The sequence below is a fragment of the Nyctereutes procyonoides genome, unplaced genomic scaffold, assembly GCF_905146905.1.
Source record: "Nyctereutes procyonoides isolate TBG_1078 unplaced genomic scaffold, NYPRO_anot_genome, whole genome shotgun sequence".
NCBI lineage: Eukaryota > Metazoa > Chordata > Mammalia > Carnivora > Canidae > Nyctereutes > Nyctereutes procyonoides.
In genome coordinates, this window is record NW_026575041.1 from 22,238,323 (window position 1) to 22,252,884 (window position 14,562).

Sequence of the window (14,562 nt, forward strand, 5' to 3'; positions counted from 1 at the left end):
TAGGCTGTATTCCTGATTCCACCCCTCTTCCTGGTTCGATCAATGTACGCTGAACAATTCTTTTTTTCCTTAAATGCGTGTTTGAGAAATCGCTGTCAGTAATCTCACAGCTCAGTGTCCAGATGATTCATATAGATTTTGGATAGGCTAGCCCCGAGGACATGATAAACCTTGAAACTGGTCCTATGGACAAAATGTACCGGCAGTGCCAAAGCACCAAACTAGAAATGAACTTTGAGAACCCAGTTCTCCAAAGTAAAGACTGCCCAGAGGACGGTTGCTCACTTCTGATCTCTAACTGTAGGAAAGGGTTTGTGTTTCTGCTTCTGGGAGCAGTGATACTGGGGCCCTAACCAAGACACTACCAGAGAAGGCAGGGGGACGGTTCTCAAGCTGCAATCTGGCAGCAGGCTACGAAGTTAGCCCCGCTCGCTTACAGAGACCTGTGTCTGATGTGTCAAGGCCCCTGGGTGAGAAAAGCTGTCGGAGGGCTTCAACTGCACTGATGTGAAGGAAATGCATCGATCTTATTTGTTTATTGGCACATTGGTCAGTAATTGATCTATAAAAAAACAATAATTTTATCCTCTTTCATTCATTTTTAAATCCTTTTCTATTTTTTTTTACCCCTTGGACTTACTGTCTTGTTTTGTTTTGTTTTGGAGAGAGATACCAATACAGATTTCAGGGGAAGAGAGCTTGGAGAAATCTGCTGGTGTATATAGGACACAGCCAGGAGCCATTCCCCACCACTAATCCTGAATGTCCCTAAGGCAGGATCTAAATGTGATAAAAATGTCAGCAAATGAACTGACTGGCATAGTATCCCAAATCCACCAGGGAGAAGGGCAAAACCATGAACACATTTTAAGTTGTAACCAGATCAGACTGTAACTGCCTAATCCCTAATAAATAGAGGGGATCAAGATTCGAAATCTTTTTTGGAAATAGCTCTGTTCCAGAATTTCACAGAAAAATTATAACAAAACTTGATGTACATGGAACTATTAGCCAGAATCAAATTATACACACACACACACAGTAAGAGGGTAGTATAGTGGGCTAGAAAGTAGCAAATGTCTGACCTGCTTTAAAAAGTGCATGTCTGATTTGGATTAAAGACATGGTTGAACAAAGTCCTTGGGGCAAGATTGTGCATTTATGCTTTTTGGCTGAGAGAGAGTGTGTGGAGCATGGCTAGAAGCAGACAAACGCGATCTGAATTCCAGTTCTGCCACCTGATAGCTGTGTGATTTAGGCCAATGACTAGGTAATCTGCTCTTGACTTCTTCGTAGATCAAGAGGAGATAATGAGGCCTATTTCTTAGGAAAGTCATGGAAAAATCAATTAGCCCATTCATTGTAGGTGCTCAATAAATGAAGCTTCCTTTCTCATCCCTTCTTTGCACACTCTGTAGCACCAAATGTACCTATGAGGGCATTGTGTATGTTTGAGTGTTCTTTCTTGATGCTTTGAGTTTTTTCTTATTGTCTCAAATGAGTTATGATGTCTCTGAAGGTTTCAGCATTTTACCTTTCATATATCCTTTGTCAGGAGGCTCTCAGCAGACCTAGTCCACCAGAATGAGAGGTTAAAGAAGCAAACAGAGCAACCCATGGAACCCAGAAATAGGGACTCTGAGAAAGGAAAGAAATGAAAACATGCCCAGGATGGAGGCAGGAAGTCCTAGGATGACAGCACTCTCTGTGGGCCTAGACAACTCCATTGGGATGGTTGGTGCAGAGAGAGGGCTCCTGGAGAGATGTGTCTAGGAAAAGAAACAATGAAGAGATGATCTAACAGGAATTACAGGTGTTTCATGGAGCTCTTGGATGGTATGAGAAGACATAGCCAGAGAGTCAAAGAAACTTCACAAATGAAAGGCAAAGTTAGACACTGAGCTCCTTCAGAGGAATTATGGTTACAGTACTCTGGCTTGTCTTGGCTGTAAACACTACTTACATCTTCGCACTTCTGGAAACACTGATGCGGACTTAGGCAAATTTTTGACATACCTTGTGAGGGTGAAGGGGGAAACAGAAAGACTAAAATCTTCATCTGTTGCATAAGATGTAACAGACACTGCTTAAAAGGAACAAATCAAGAGGTCTGAGGCACGCACGCGTACATTTAGTGATCAGATGGTAACAATCGGAAGAAGAAATTAAAAATGATGAGTGCAGTTTCCTTTAGGGTGAGGGGTGAAGCTAGGGGGTGCCTATGGAATAAGGAATAGCTTTCACCTTTTAGCACTACTTGGCTTTTTAAATTATTTGTCTGTGCTACTCTGACAAAAATAACAAATTTAAAGATGAGGACAGTAGTTGCATTTTAGAGTCATAAAATTCAGGATTATAGAATAAAATTGTAACAAAGGGAGCAAACAAAGCCTAATTACTAAAGGTAAAATACTCTGCAACAAGTCTGTGTCTAGAATCTTTGGCTTCTATTTCTTATTCCCATGCGGCCCCCACCACACAGCACACCCCATTCAGTATATTTCTTACAGCAACTGGCATGGTTTTCTGTGTACAAGAAGTGTTTAAATATTTGTTGATAAATAACTATACCAATTGCTGAATATTTTCACGGTGATTTTTTAATGAGCTTGGTCTGGTGAACAGAGGTGGTCACAACTGAAGTTTACAGTTTTATTCTATATGGAGGGATAAGATTATAGCTTAAAAGGATTTTTGAAACTCCTTGAAATCTGATTCTGAGGTAGACAGACATTCCACAGGTCTCATCTACTTTACACAATGCACGGGTTTGCCAAAGCCTCATGTAAGACACTGAGATTTGAGTGAGGCAGTTTAATGGGAATTTTCATTGTGCGTATCTGCATAATCTCGAAACTCTCTGTTGGGATAAGCCTGAACCCTGGTTTGAGACTGTCCTGAAGGAATCTTAGTTCCAGGGAGATGTCTCAGGGAAACCTTGAAAGGGGGAGGGGAGGAGAGACGTATTCTCGCTAAAATGAATTGCAAAAACCATTGATACAGAGCTTCAGAAGACATTACATCTGTATTTCATTATCTCAGCTTCCTAGGGAAAAGTATTCACTGAATTAAAATTCAATATTTTGGCCTCGGATTTTACAATGCAGCTTTAATACCAGAAACTTCAAAGTAAACAGTGTCATGGTGTCTTTGCAAAATTTTCAGTGGAAGATGTCCATCGTGTTACCTAATTCCCCCAGTGATAGATGTACCTTTGAATTCATTTCCAGGAAATAGTTTGCCTCCACTGATGAACTGGCATGCTAAAGAAAAAACAAAACAAAACAAAACCCTATATCCCCCACATAATTTCTTTTTGCCTTAGTCACCTGGAAACTCAAAGTTAAATGGAAGCCCAGTTCTTGGAATTCACTGCAACTATCTACTAACATTTAATTTGGATTGTTTTAGTGGATTTGTTTCTGATGGTCCTTACTTTGCAAAGGGAAGCAAACTAACAGCACTTGTGAATTGCCTACAAGGTACAGGCCCTATAATTTGTCAGAAGTCCCATGGGTTATTTCATGGAATTTTTTCAACAATTCTGTGAAATAGGGTCTTGGTGCTTATTATCTGGATAATGCAGCTCAGTTTCAGAAAATTCAAGTAATTTGACCAAGGCTGGCTGATCATTAAGGGGCTTACATTTTTGGAAGTAAGCAATGCATAAATTTTCAATAATGAACATTTTATATTCAGATTGATGTCAGAAGTTACTCAACTGTATTTCTTCTCCTTTGATTTCAAGACTGTACAACTGTAACACACACACACACACACACACACACACACACTGAAGCCTCTTTCCCTTTCTTTATTCTCCCCACCTCTCCTGTTTATGTGTCCTTATGTTGGGACTTTGTCTCAGGTACTCTGTTAGCCCTTGGAGGTACAAAGATAAATTATATACAGACTCCAGTCTCAAGGAGCTTGCAGTTTAGTGAAGGGGTTGACATATAGACTTAATTATAATTCAAGGTAGAAAGCAGTGGATACGATGAGAGATGCAAAATGCTTTGTGAGTTCAGAGAAGAAAAAGAAAGTCCAGGATCCTAACTCTCTAGGAATTCCTGGTTCACTGGACCAAACAGATACCTAAACAAAATTATAATACAATATAAGAATAGTACTGAACTGATAAATTATTGAACACTGCATCTGAAACTAATGATGTACTCTACATTGGCTAATTGGATCAAAGAAAGAAAAAGAATGGTACTGAAAGTGTTGGCACTCTGTTGTAGGCACTAGAGGAGGAAAAAACAAACCTTATTTGTTTCACAGTCTGAGGAGGGGTGATTACAGCAACATGGGCAGTTAGGGCAGAGGCTGGGGTTCCAAGACACTTTGGAACTATCAAAGCAGTTGGGCAGGATGGGAAAAGGTAGTCGCTGGGCAAAAGACATTCATAAGGAGGAGAGCTGATCCTGTGGAGCAGAGCCTCACAGACTGATTGGATCTGGGGTGAAGGTGCATTGCCAGGGAGAAGGCTTGGACAAAACAACAGAGATAATTGGAACCCCAGCCACTGGCCTCAGTCCTATGGAGCACAGAACAAGGTAGAATTTCTTAGATACACTGTCTAGCCCATTACTGGACAAGAGAGTTGGAAAGGGAGGCTCGCAATAATGCGAGCACATGGGGAGTAGCAGAGACAGAGGTGAGGAAGAAGGGCGGCGGGAGGCTATCCATGGTATCTGTAGTGGCACCTGGGGGGGCAGGCCTAAGGGACAGAGAGCAATTATCCTGACTGCAGACCTTCCGAGCCTGGTAACTGAAAAAATGGGATTCTGAGGGGCTAGGATTACTGATGGAAAGTTATTTTTTGAAGGATGCTAGGGGTAGGGGGTAAGGAGAGAACAGGAGAGAAATGGGCAGAGACATTCTGGGGTTGGCAAGGGTGGAGCTGCCTGGACTCCCACTGAATGTACCTTCCAAATCCGAAATGTCCCTGGCATATAGATATTGTCCCTGACTGGGCCTCCAGAGTGTGTTCTCTGTACTGTAACGAGAGTGAGTTTTCTGAAGACCAAATCTGATTCTTTAACATTCACCATATTTGAATTAAGCAACTACTTTCCAGGAGGTGCAAGTTATGCCTCTGTTTAAAGATGACCCATACTATTTTTTTCTTTACATTTCTCAAAAACCTTCTATAAAACTTTCTATTGCCCTCAAGATGAATTTTCAAACTCCTTACCATGGTCTCTAAGTCTTCTGATGATCTGACTCCATTTACCAGTCTCATCTCTCTCCTCTCTTGACTGAACACCTCATAGTTGAGCCTTCCTAAATCACTTGCAGTCTTCCAAAAGAGCTCAGCCTCTGTCTGGATGGCTTTCTCCCTTCCCACCTCATAAGCTCCTATTCTTCCTCAAGGTGCCTCATCCAGGAAGCCTTTTCTAGTTCCCAAAGCTATAATAGGTGCTTTATCTTAGCATTCTTCAAATATCCTATGGACACGTCTATTAGAAGCCCTGTAATACTATATAATCAATTGTTTCTGTCCATTACTAATGGGTAGTGATTGTGCTTTGGTCACTGTTGGTAAATTATCAATATTCCATGCATGTTTCATAAAAGAAAGAATCATTTGGAATATGAGTGATAAAATTCTCTTAGTTGACTCATGATTCCCCATGATATAGGTCAGTCCAGGCTCCAAGAGCGCCTCTGCAGAATTCCCTTCACAGGTTTAACCCACAGGACAGCTGAGAGTGAATTCTCTGGTTTTCATCCCTGAAAACTAGACCCATTGGTGCAGATCCATGGTCAGTGGTGTTTTATTTATTTTTTTTTTTTTTGGTCAGTGGTGTTTTAAAGGCAAACTTGTAAAGGGAGAAGGTAGAAATGGTAGGTCCTGTTCCTTCCTTCTTGGGAGGAGAGTGTGGTATGTTGGTGTCCTTAACTCCCCAGAACAGAAGAATGGATGATGGGTCAATGGTATGATTCATTTGTTCATTGTTCAACAAATATGTTTTGGATGCCTCCTACATAGTAGCCATGTCAAAGATTGGAATACAATGATGAACAAAATGGCCTCAATCCTTGCCTTCAAGTAGCTTGCAGTCTACTTGAGGAAGACACACAAGAACAAGATATATGAGGGCTGATACCTGCTAAAAGAGAGGAAGTGGAGGTAGCTACCAGAGAATATAGGATGGGAGTTAATCCAGATTGGAAAGCCAGGGAAACCTTTTGGAGGAAATGTCTTAGCTCATACTGAGAAAGTAAAGAGTTAGGTTAGTGTGCAGAGTAGAGCAAAAGAATTTTCTAGGCAGAAGAAACAATGTATTTAAGACCTGAGGGTGGGATCCCTGGGTGGCGCAGAGGTTTAGCGCCTGCCTTTGGCCCAGGGCGCGATCCTGGTGACCCGGGATCGAATCCCACGTCGGGCTCCCGGTGCATGGAGCCTGCTTCTCCCTCTGCCTGTGTCTCTGCCTCTCTCTCTCTCTCTCTCTCTCTCTCAATGTGACTATCATTAATTAAAAAAAAAAAAAGACCTGAGGGTAAGGAAAACCATGGTACTTCTCAGGAATCAGAGTTCACTTTTTATGGCAGGAGCCAGAGTGCAGAGTATATATGAATTTGGCAGGTAAAGATGAGTGAACGAGTGGGTGGGAGTCAAGGAATGGAAAAATCTGGGGATGGAGACCAATAAATCTTGTCAGGAGCCAGGTCATGTAGGGCTTTATAAGCTACATAAGGATTCAGATTTTATTCTGAGAAAATGAAGATCCTTTATGGGACTCAGGCAGATGACAGACATGATCACATCCCTATTTTAGAATGCTCACTCCAGCTGCACATTGGCAAGACCAGAGGGAGGCAGGCCAGTTTAGCCAGCACTTGAAGTGAGAAGGGACAGAGGTTAGAAGCTATTGAGGATATGTTTCACCCATGGGTATGTCCATCCAAAATTCATTCCTTTGTGCCAGAGGCCTGTGGGACAGAGAGATGGGCCTGCCAGCCTGTTAGCTTTGTGGCTCTCCCCAGTATGATCCTTTTCCAGAAAAAAGTCTCTCATCCTCGTGGCCGACAATAACTCCAGTGGCTAAATGTCCTCTCCTCCCCTGACTCCCACTTAAGGCTTGCCATAGAACAGGTCTCAAGGAGTTCAGGGGAAAGATGCAATTTCAAACCTCATCTGTAGGGAAAGGGTAAAAGAGGAGGGTCCAGCCAAGGGGAGGGGTGACGGGACAGAGACTGAGAGACATGGAGCAGAAATGTGAGCCCAAGACCAGAGTGCAAGGCCCACACATTCGCGTGTGCACCCACATAGATCTGGGCCTACCACAAAGGGCCAGAAAAGTTCCCTGTGTATGAAGTTCATGTTTCCTAAAGGTGGAGCTGAACTTCAGCTCCCTTGAAAAGCAAACTGTGGAAAATGCCAGTGATTCAGAGAGGAGGGAATTAGCAGCAGAAAGAAAGGGAAACAGGTCAACCACCCCCCGTTCTTTCTTCCTCGGGGACCTTGGAACTTCATTTTGCAGGATGCACAGGAAAGTAGACACTGGCTTCTCTCTATTATGCTCTACTCAATTTATTGCTTGGAGAATAACGTGCCACTTTATTGTTCAGATTCATCGCATGAAATGCAAATATTCAGCCAGAGTTCTCTAATTAGTATCCAAGAGAGCTGCTGAGGCTCTGTGCGTTTAACTTTGGTCTTCCCTGCTTAAAAGGCAGTGCAAAAGAGTAAGATGATTCACTCACATTACATCTCTCTGATTCTAGCAGTCTAAACATTTGTGCAGTCTTTTGTTTCAAATCGAGAACTCCTTTATAGTAAACACCTTCTGAGTCTCAAGTTCCCAGGCCTGACTTTAATTAACCATTAACGTGAAAATTTACGATTAGTGCACTGGTGAAATGGGTTGCTGCTTCCTTTCGATTTCACAGAAAGAAATCACCACCCCTCCTCTACCAAACTGATAACAACTGACATCTGATTAGAAAAGGCAAAAGTAATTAGAATGGGTGCAAAGGGGATTGTTTAAGTCACCTACATTAATGCACATTATAGTTAAATATCTGTCAGATTTTCCATTAACCCTCTTGCATTTCCATGTCTGGGATCAAATCTATTTCTTAACCTCATACCCCTTTTTCCCTACTTGGAAACTTGGTATTCAACAGGCTGAATTACCCACTAATGCTTTAAATGCACAGCTCTTGTTGATGGATGCAACATACTGACAAAGACCTTGGAATGAGAATAATAGAAGTCATTCCCCTAAGTGTGGATTTAAACCTTATGCATTATGATTCCAAGGCTAACATCTTCTTCTTGTTACTGTGTTTATTTCTGTACTGTGGGATGCAGGAGTTAATTTTTGCTTTTCACCAATTCACTCTCCTGGGTTCTCAGCTATTAATACATTAGAAGGGCAAAACAGATATGAAAGTGGAATATCCAGCAAATAGAGCTCTATTCTGTAATAGACTAAAATAACACATTCAGAGTTGAACCTATAGACTTATGGGAAAGGTCTGTTTGATTTGGGCTCAGTTATATACAGAGTAGATTGTAGTATACGCACCTAATAAGAATCCAGTAAGTATCAGGGACAGATGTCTCCTTCAGACCAAAAGCTCATTGAGGGGTGGGACCATGGTTTCCTGATCTTTTTTAGACGGGTGCAAAGAGGGTCCTTTGAATCATGTAATCTTTCAATCTCCAATTCCTGGCACAATGTAGGTGCTCAATAAACTTTCATCCTATGAATGCATGCACAAATTACGGATTTATCTTAGTATGAAACTCTAACCGTGACCCTGGACAGTTCTTAAATCTTGATGGATCATGTTGAAGAACAAAAAAAGTGAATGAATTTTCTTCATCATTTAAAAAAGCTAACCAAACCTTTGATTTTCTTCCTCTAAAAGCTAAGTCACACACCACTCCCCTGAGTATCTTCCATCTTTATCTGGGATCAGAAGTATCAAGAAGCCCGGCAGCAAATCAGCCTAGCAACAGAAGCAAGAACAAGCTGAGCCTGCAATATGATGAAAACAGCTCAGTTTGAAAATACTCTCTGAGTATTTGATTTTTTAAAACATTTTTAAATTTAATGTTTTTCTTACCATATCTTCTTCACTCTGAGTAGTGGTATCAGTGTCCAAAACTGTGCTTGGCATATAGTAAGCACTTAATAAATATTTTTTTGAATGGATGAATAAAAACTACTGGTAGAGTTCAGGATGGGCCAGTACCCAATTTAGCCTGAGATCTTTAAATCTTTTTTTTTTTAATTTTTATTTATTTATGATAGTCACACACACAGAGAGAGAGGGGCAGAGACACAGGCAGAGGGAGAAGCAGGCTCCATGCACCGGGAGCCCGACGTGGGATTCGATCCCAGGTCTCCAGGATCGCGCCCTGGGCCAAAGGCAGGCACTAAACCGCTGCGCCACCCAGGGATCCCTAGCCTGAGATCTTTAGTTCATGGCTCTTGGTTGGGCAGACCAGGAGACATAGAGATCTGTAGATTCAGATAAGGCAGCTTTGGTGAATTTGTTTCAAGATCCCTCCCTCAATCAGAATTTGCTTAAATTTTCCCCGAGGTAGCAATAAACTGGGCATGTAGACAATAATGAAATTGCAGATATTCTAGCAAAGGCCCAGTTAGCACAGCCCAAACTGCTTCTACCTAGTTATTTAACTTAGCACAGTAGTTATTAACACTGGGCTTAAAATCAGACCAGGTACTAACTGTAGCTGTGAGCAAGTTATTTAATCTCTCTGAGCCTCAGTGCCCTCACTTTAAAAAAGAAAAGGGGGGTTGATAATATTAACATCTACCATTTGGGCTGTTTATATGTGGCACAGAGCTGGTACTAACGTTACAGCCAACAAACCAACTAACAGAAACTAACAAGACACGTGCAAAATCCCTCCTGCCGATTTTGCCAATCAAGATTCTTCAGTACAAGTCATATTAACACATGTGTCTGGAAATTCACTCGGGATCTTAGCCCTAGCACTAGTCTGGTGAAATATTAAAAACAAATTTGTATTTTCTTTTAAACTGAAAAGATAAATGATGAAATATCAAAGGTAAAACGAAAATGCAAACATGATGTTCCTGGCCTGCCACAGACCATCGTCCGTATGTCTGTGTCAGACCTTGTCCCTCTTGCCAGCAGAGCCCAGCCAAAGTGAGTCATAACGGAAATCACCAAATTGTCGAGGGTCATTTGCAATGATCACCTAGGATCTCTTGAGTCTCTATCCTAACTTCACTCTTGGATTCTGAGTATACTGACTGGTTTGGTGTCCCAACTTGTATAGGAAGTGGCTTGGCCTTGTCTTTGGCTCTTCATGCTCCTGACTTCTTTTGACCTGGTTCTGACATTTGAACCCAAACCCTGGCACTACCCTAACTGGCTGACCCTTGAGCCAACCTGTGGCCTCTGGCAAAGGGGTGGTTTGGATGTTATATTGTTGCAGAACATTTAATTTATAATTATTTTCCCACTAGAAAAGGCATTCCCAGACGATTCAAGGTTCTATCTCTTCTCTGGCACTTTCACTGGGCAATTATAAGGATTTGTCAGTATATGAGAGGTCCAGTGACTCCTTCATCCTCAACTGGGTGTTCATCTTTCAGATCAGATATATCTAAAATTACCTTAAAGGAGATGGGGAGGAGAACGTTAGCCTTGCCTGATTTACGCCAAGGGTTGACATGTAGAGTAGTGAAGGATAAACTTGCCTAGGCAGAGAGAGTGGGGTGAGGTTCTTAATATATGATTGAGGAGCTTGGCTTTAAACTAAGAGGAAATGTACAAATTTATGTTTCGGTCATAACAAACCATCCATTCACTGGCTGCGTTCCCTCTCAGCATTTTTAGAGATGGGATAATTCTAAACCAAATATAGAACACACTTGAGTTTCATGGATCTAATGTTAGAAAAAAAAAGTTCACACTTTTAAGTGTCTGATTATACGGCTCTGACAAAGATCACTTCTTGGTTCAAGAAGTTAGAGCTTCTGGATTGAACTCTCACAAGCCCTAGTGAACCAATAACTCTTTCACACCTTAAACAAGTTCAGTGACCTGAAGATAAATCAGAACTGCATGCATTATATCCTTCTTCTGCCCTTTCCCATAACCTTCAAATCAGAAGGGAAGGAAATTATAGCCAGGAGGTATTTCCATTTTCCAAGCCCCAAACACTAGCAAAACAGAGTCACTGAAGACATTTTGTGAAATACCAAATACCATTTGTCCTCTCAGTATCCAGAGAACAGATTACTTGAAACCACCCCAGGCATGGAACAATAAAGAGATCTCCAACAATTTGATTATGCTGCATCCATCTCTCAGGCACCATTCACATCTAGGAGAACAGAGATGGATATCCAATAAAGAGAGAGAGGCACAGACCTCCCCCAGTATATTCTTGGCCTGAGCATGCAGATCCGTTTGGGTGCAGAGCTCCAAAGGGTGAAGAGAAAGCCATCTTTGCACACTCTGCTGTGTAAACTGTAAGCAACTTATTGACAAATTCAATCTACCATCTTATAGCAGAAAGCCAAGACTTCCACCATTTCCAAGGTAGAAGGACTCCTATTAGCCACAGTAAGTCTTCCTATGTTTGACACAAAGTGAGAAAAAAAAAAAATCACGAGCAGTGTTTTCATTTCGGACACTCTAGTTGACAAACTTAAGAATTGCTTACTGCCGATCTCTCCCCTCCTATGGTTCTAGTCATGAGTAACAGAGATTTTGCTAATTGGAAATGAGAACGCACATTTGTACTGTCTACTATAAATAGCTGGGTTAAAACTACCTTCTCTGAGCTGAAAATACTTGGCAATATACTAGATGAGAGAATAGGAATTAGAAAAACCTTGAAAATATGCATATCCAAATGAAAGTTGCTTCTCAAAATTATCATCTTGGGAAGCAACTCATTGATTTTCTTTTCTTTATTGCCTTCAGGGAAAGTTCACAAACCAAATTTGAAATCCAGTCCTATCCTATCAATTATTCCTTGTTTTTTACCTAAAACAGCATTATGCATCTTGCCTGTTTTCAAAGATCTCCCAGACAGGATGAATATTACCTCATTGGTAATAATCCACTCAATGTACTAAAAGCTCTGAAGAGAATCCCCAGAGAAAAACTCTGTAACCGTATTGAATAATAGCTCTCTTATTAGCATGAGTCTGGCCCCCCAAAGGTGAATGCTTTTAAGAGGGCAACACTTATTTGACCATACAGCTCGGATACACTTGCTTACAACTCAGATGCAAGATTTCAGAATCCTCCCCCTCAGAGCTGTTGAGCAGGAAGGAACAATCTGATTCAATCTACAAAGTTAGGATAAAGCTATAAATGAGTGGCTATGTCCAGCCTGTACAGAAGGGGCCTTTGGCTTAAAATGCTGCTGCCACTTTTATAATTTTTTAAGGGCTTTCTTGAAAAGATGAAAATTATCTTGGCATCATGTGTCACATACACTGGAATAAGTTAAATATGGGCTAAGACACTGAAAGATGTTTATTGATTTGGCCATCAGCACCCACTGGTGTGCTTGGGTTCTGGAAGATTCAGTGGGGACAAAGAGATCATGAGTGTATTTGCCAAGCCCCAGTTGTTGACATGAGCAATGGAGCTGGAAACAGGACCGAGGATGCAAGAAGGCTCCCAAAGAATTGTTGATGGGGTGACTGAAGAGATAGATTTCCTGTTGTAAATCATTTATTTTGGTTAGCTCCATGATGTTTACCCTTAGGAACGTCAACCATCACGCAGATCTTTTTCGATTCTTTTCTTTAACAACTCTGAAGGTTAGAGATTTAAGATTTTATTTGTCTCCAAAGGACTTCATCTACCCTGTAGATTATGTAAATATGGCTCAATCTTACAAGAAATATTCTTTTTGAGAATTTCACAATGGTCTATAAGTGGTCATTCATTTCCCAATAAATCCTACCTGTGAGCTGTACAGCCAGTGGCTAAAAGTACAAACTTTAAAATAGACCATCTGTTCTGCTATTTTTTTAAAGATTTTTATTTATTTATTTATTCATGAGAGACAGAGAGAGAGAGAGAGAGAGAGAGAGAGAGAGAGGCAGAGACACAGGCAGAGGGAGAAGCAGGCTCCATGCAGGGAGCCTGACGTGGGACTCGATCCCGGGTCTCCAGGATCACATCCTGGACCGAAGGCAGGTGCTAAACCGCTGAGCCACCGGGCTGCCCTGTTCTGCTATTTCTTATCTGTGTGACTTTGGAAAAATTAGTTAACCTATCTGTGCCTCAACTGCTTCACTTGTAAGATGAGAACAATGGTATTTCCTTTGTATGGGTGAAATGAGATACCATAAGGAAGAGAGACTGAAGTCAAGCCAGTTACAGGGTAAATAATAAACACTACCTCTCATTTATATGTCATATTTGTTATTTCCATTTTTATGATCAGAAGTCTTGGCGTAGGGATGGTAAATCACTACCCACTCGCCATCCAATAAAAGAATGAAGGATAGTCTTCCTTTATTCCTTCAAAAATATTTATGTTAGAATTCGAGACTTATTCCAGTGTATCTCCTACATAAGAGTAATACTTGTTAAAAATATTCTGGTATCACATATGGTTCTTTCTATGATAATCACAGTAATTGCCAACTTTATTCTAAACTCTGGGTGCAAAATTATCTCATTTTTTAATTAGATTTATTTATTTATTTTAGAGCAAGAGAGCAAGTGTGCCCATCGGGGGAGGGGCAAAGGGAGAGAGGGAGAGAATCTCAAGCCAATTCCCTGCTGAGCACAGAGCCTGAGATGGGGCTCCATCCCAGGACCCTGAGATCATGACCTGTGCTGAAATCAATAGCTGGCCGCTTAACCAACTGAGCCACCCAAGCGCCCCTTGATTTTATTCTAAAAAAAGTCCTAGGATGTATTATTATCACCCCTATTTACAGGTGAGAAAATACAGGCTTAGTGAGGTCCAGTGACTTGCCTGATGTCACACAGCTAGTGAAGGTCACAGTAAGAATTTGAACCTAGATTTATCCAAACACAATTGCCCACCGATGCCATCAGGAATAAGTTCCACCATGCCGTTTGTTTATAAATGATTCCTAAGTTACCTGTTGAAAAGGTACTCTGTAAAATATACATATGGCTCTACTCAAGTCCATTCTTCATCAACTACAATTAAACCCCCTCCTTTTTTTTTTTTTTTTAACCCTCATACTTCTTAAGCAGGTAAGAGCTCAAAGCTTTACTTGGTGCAGAGCTCTCAAATCCTGGTGGAGCCTAGTTTTCTCCTGGCATACATCTAGGGCAAAGGTTAGCTTGGCCATAGTCTGTGGCGCTTGTGGCATTCTTCTCTGTGCGGCAGCCACGTAAACCTCTCTAGGAATGTGATGGGAATTAGACCGAGTGCCTTCTTAATATCCTGACATATTGTTTTGACGTGTAACGTGCTGTCTTTGTGCTTGGCCACCAACGCAGACCTGTCAAATTACACGCACGAAGCAACATTCAGACCTTCCTCCCTCCAGGAAGAGTTTCTGCTCTCAAGTTCCCTGGGGATCAGAGCTT

The 14,562-nt window shown here is 41.4% G+C and overlaps 1 protein-coding gene across 2 annotated transcripts in view; it reads right to left on the bottom strand.

Annotated features, from left to right (window-relative positions):
* MAML2 (mastermind like transcriptional coactivator 2) overlaps positions 1 to 14,562 on the bottom strand; it is a 344,880-nt gene that overhangs the window by 96,056 nt on the left and 234,262 nt on the right. The window lies entirely within an intron of this gene.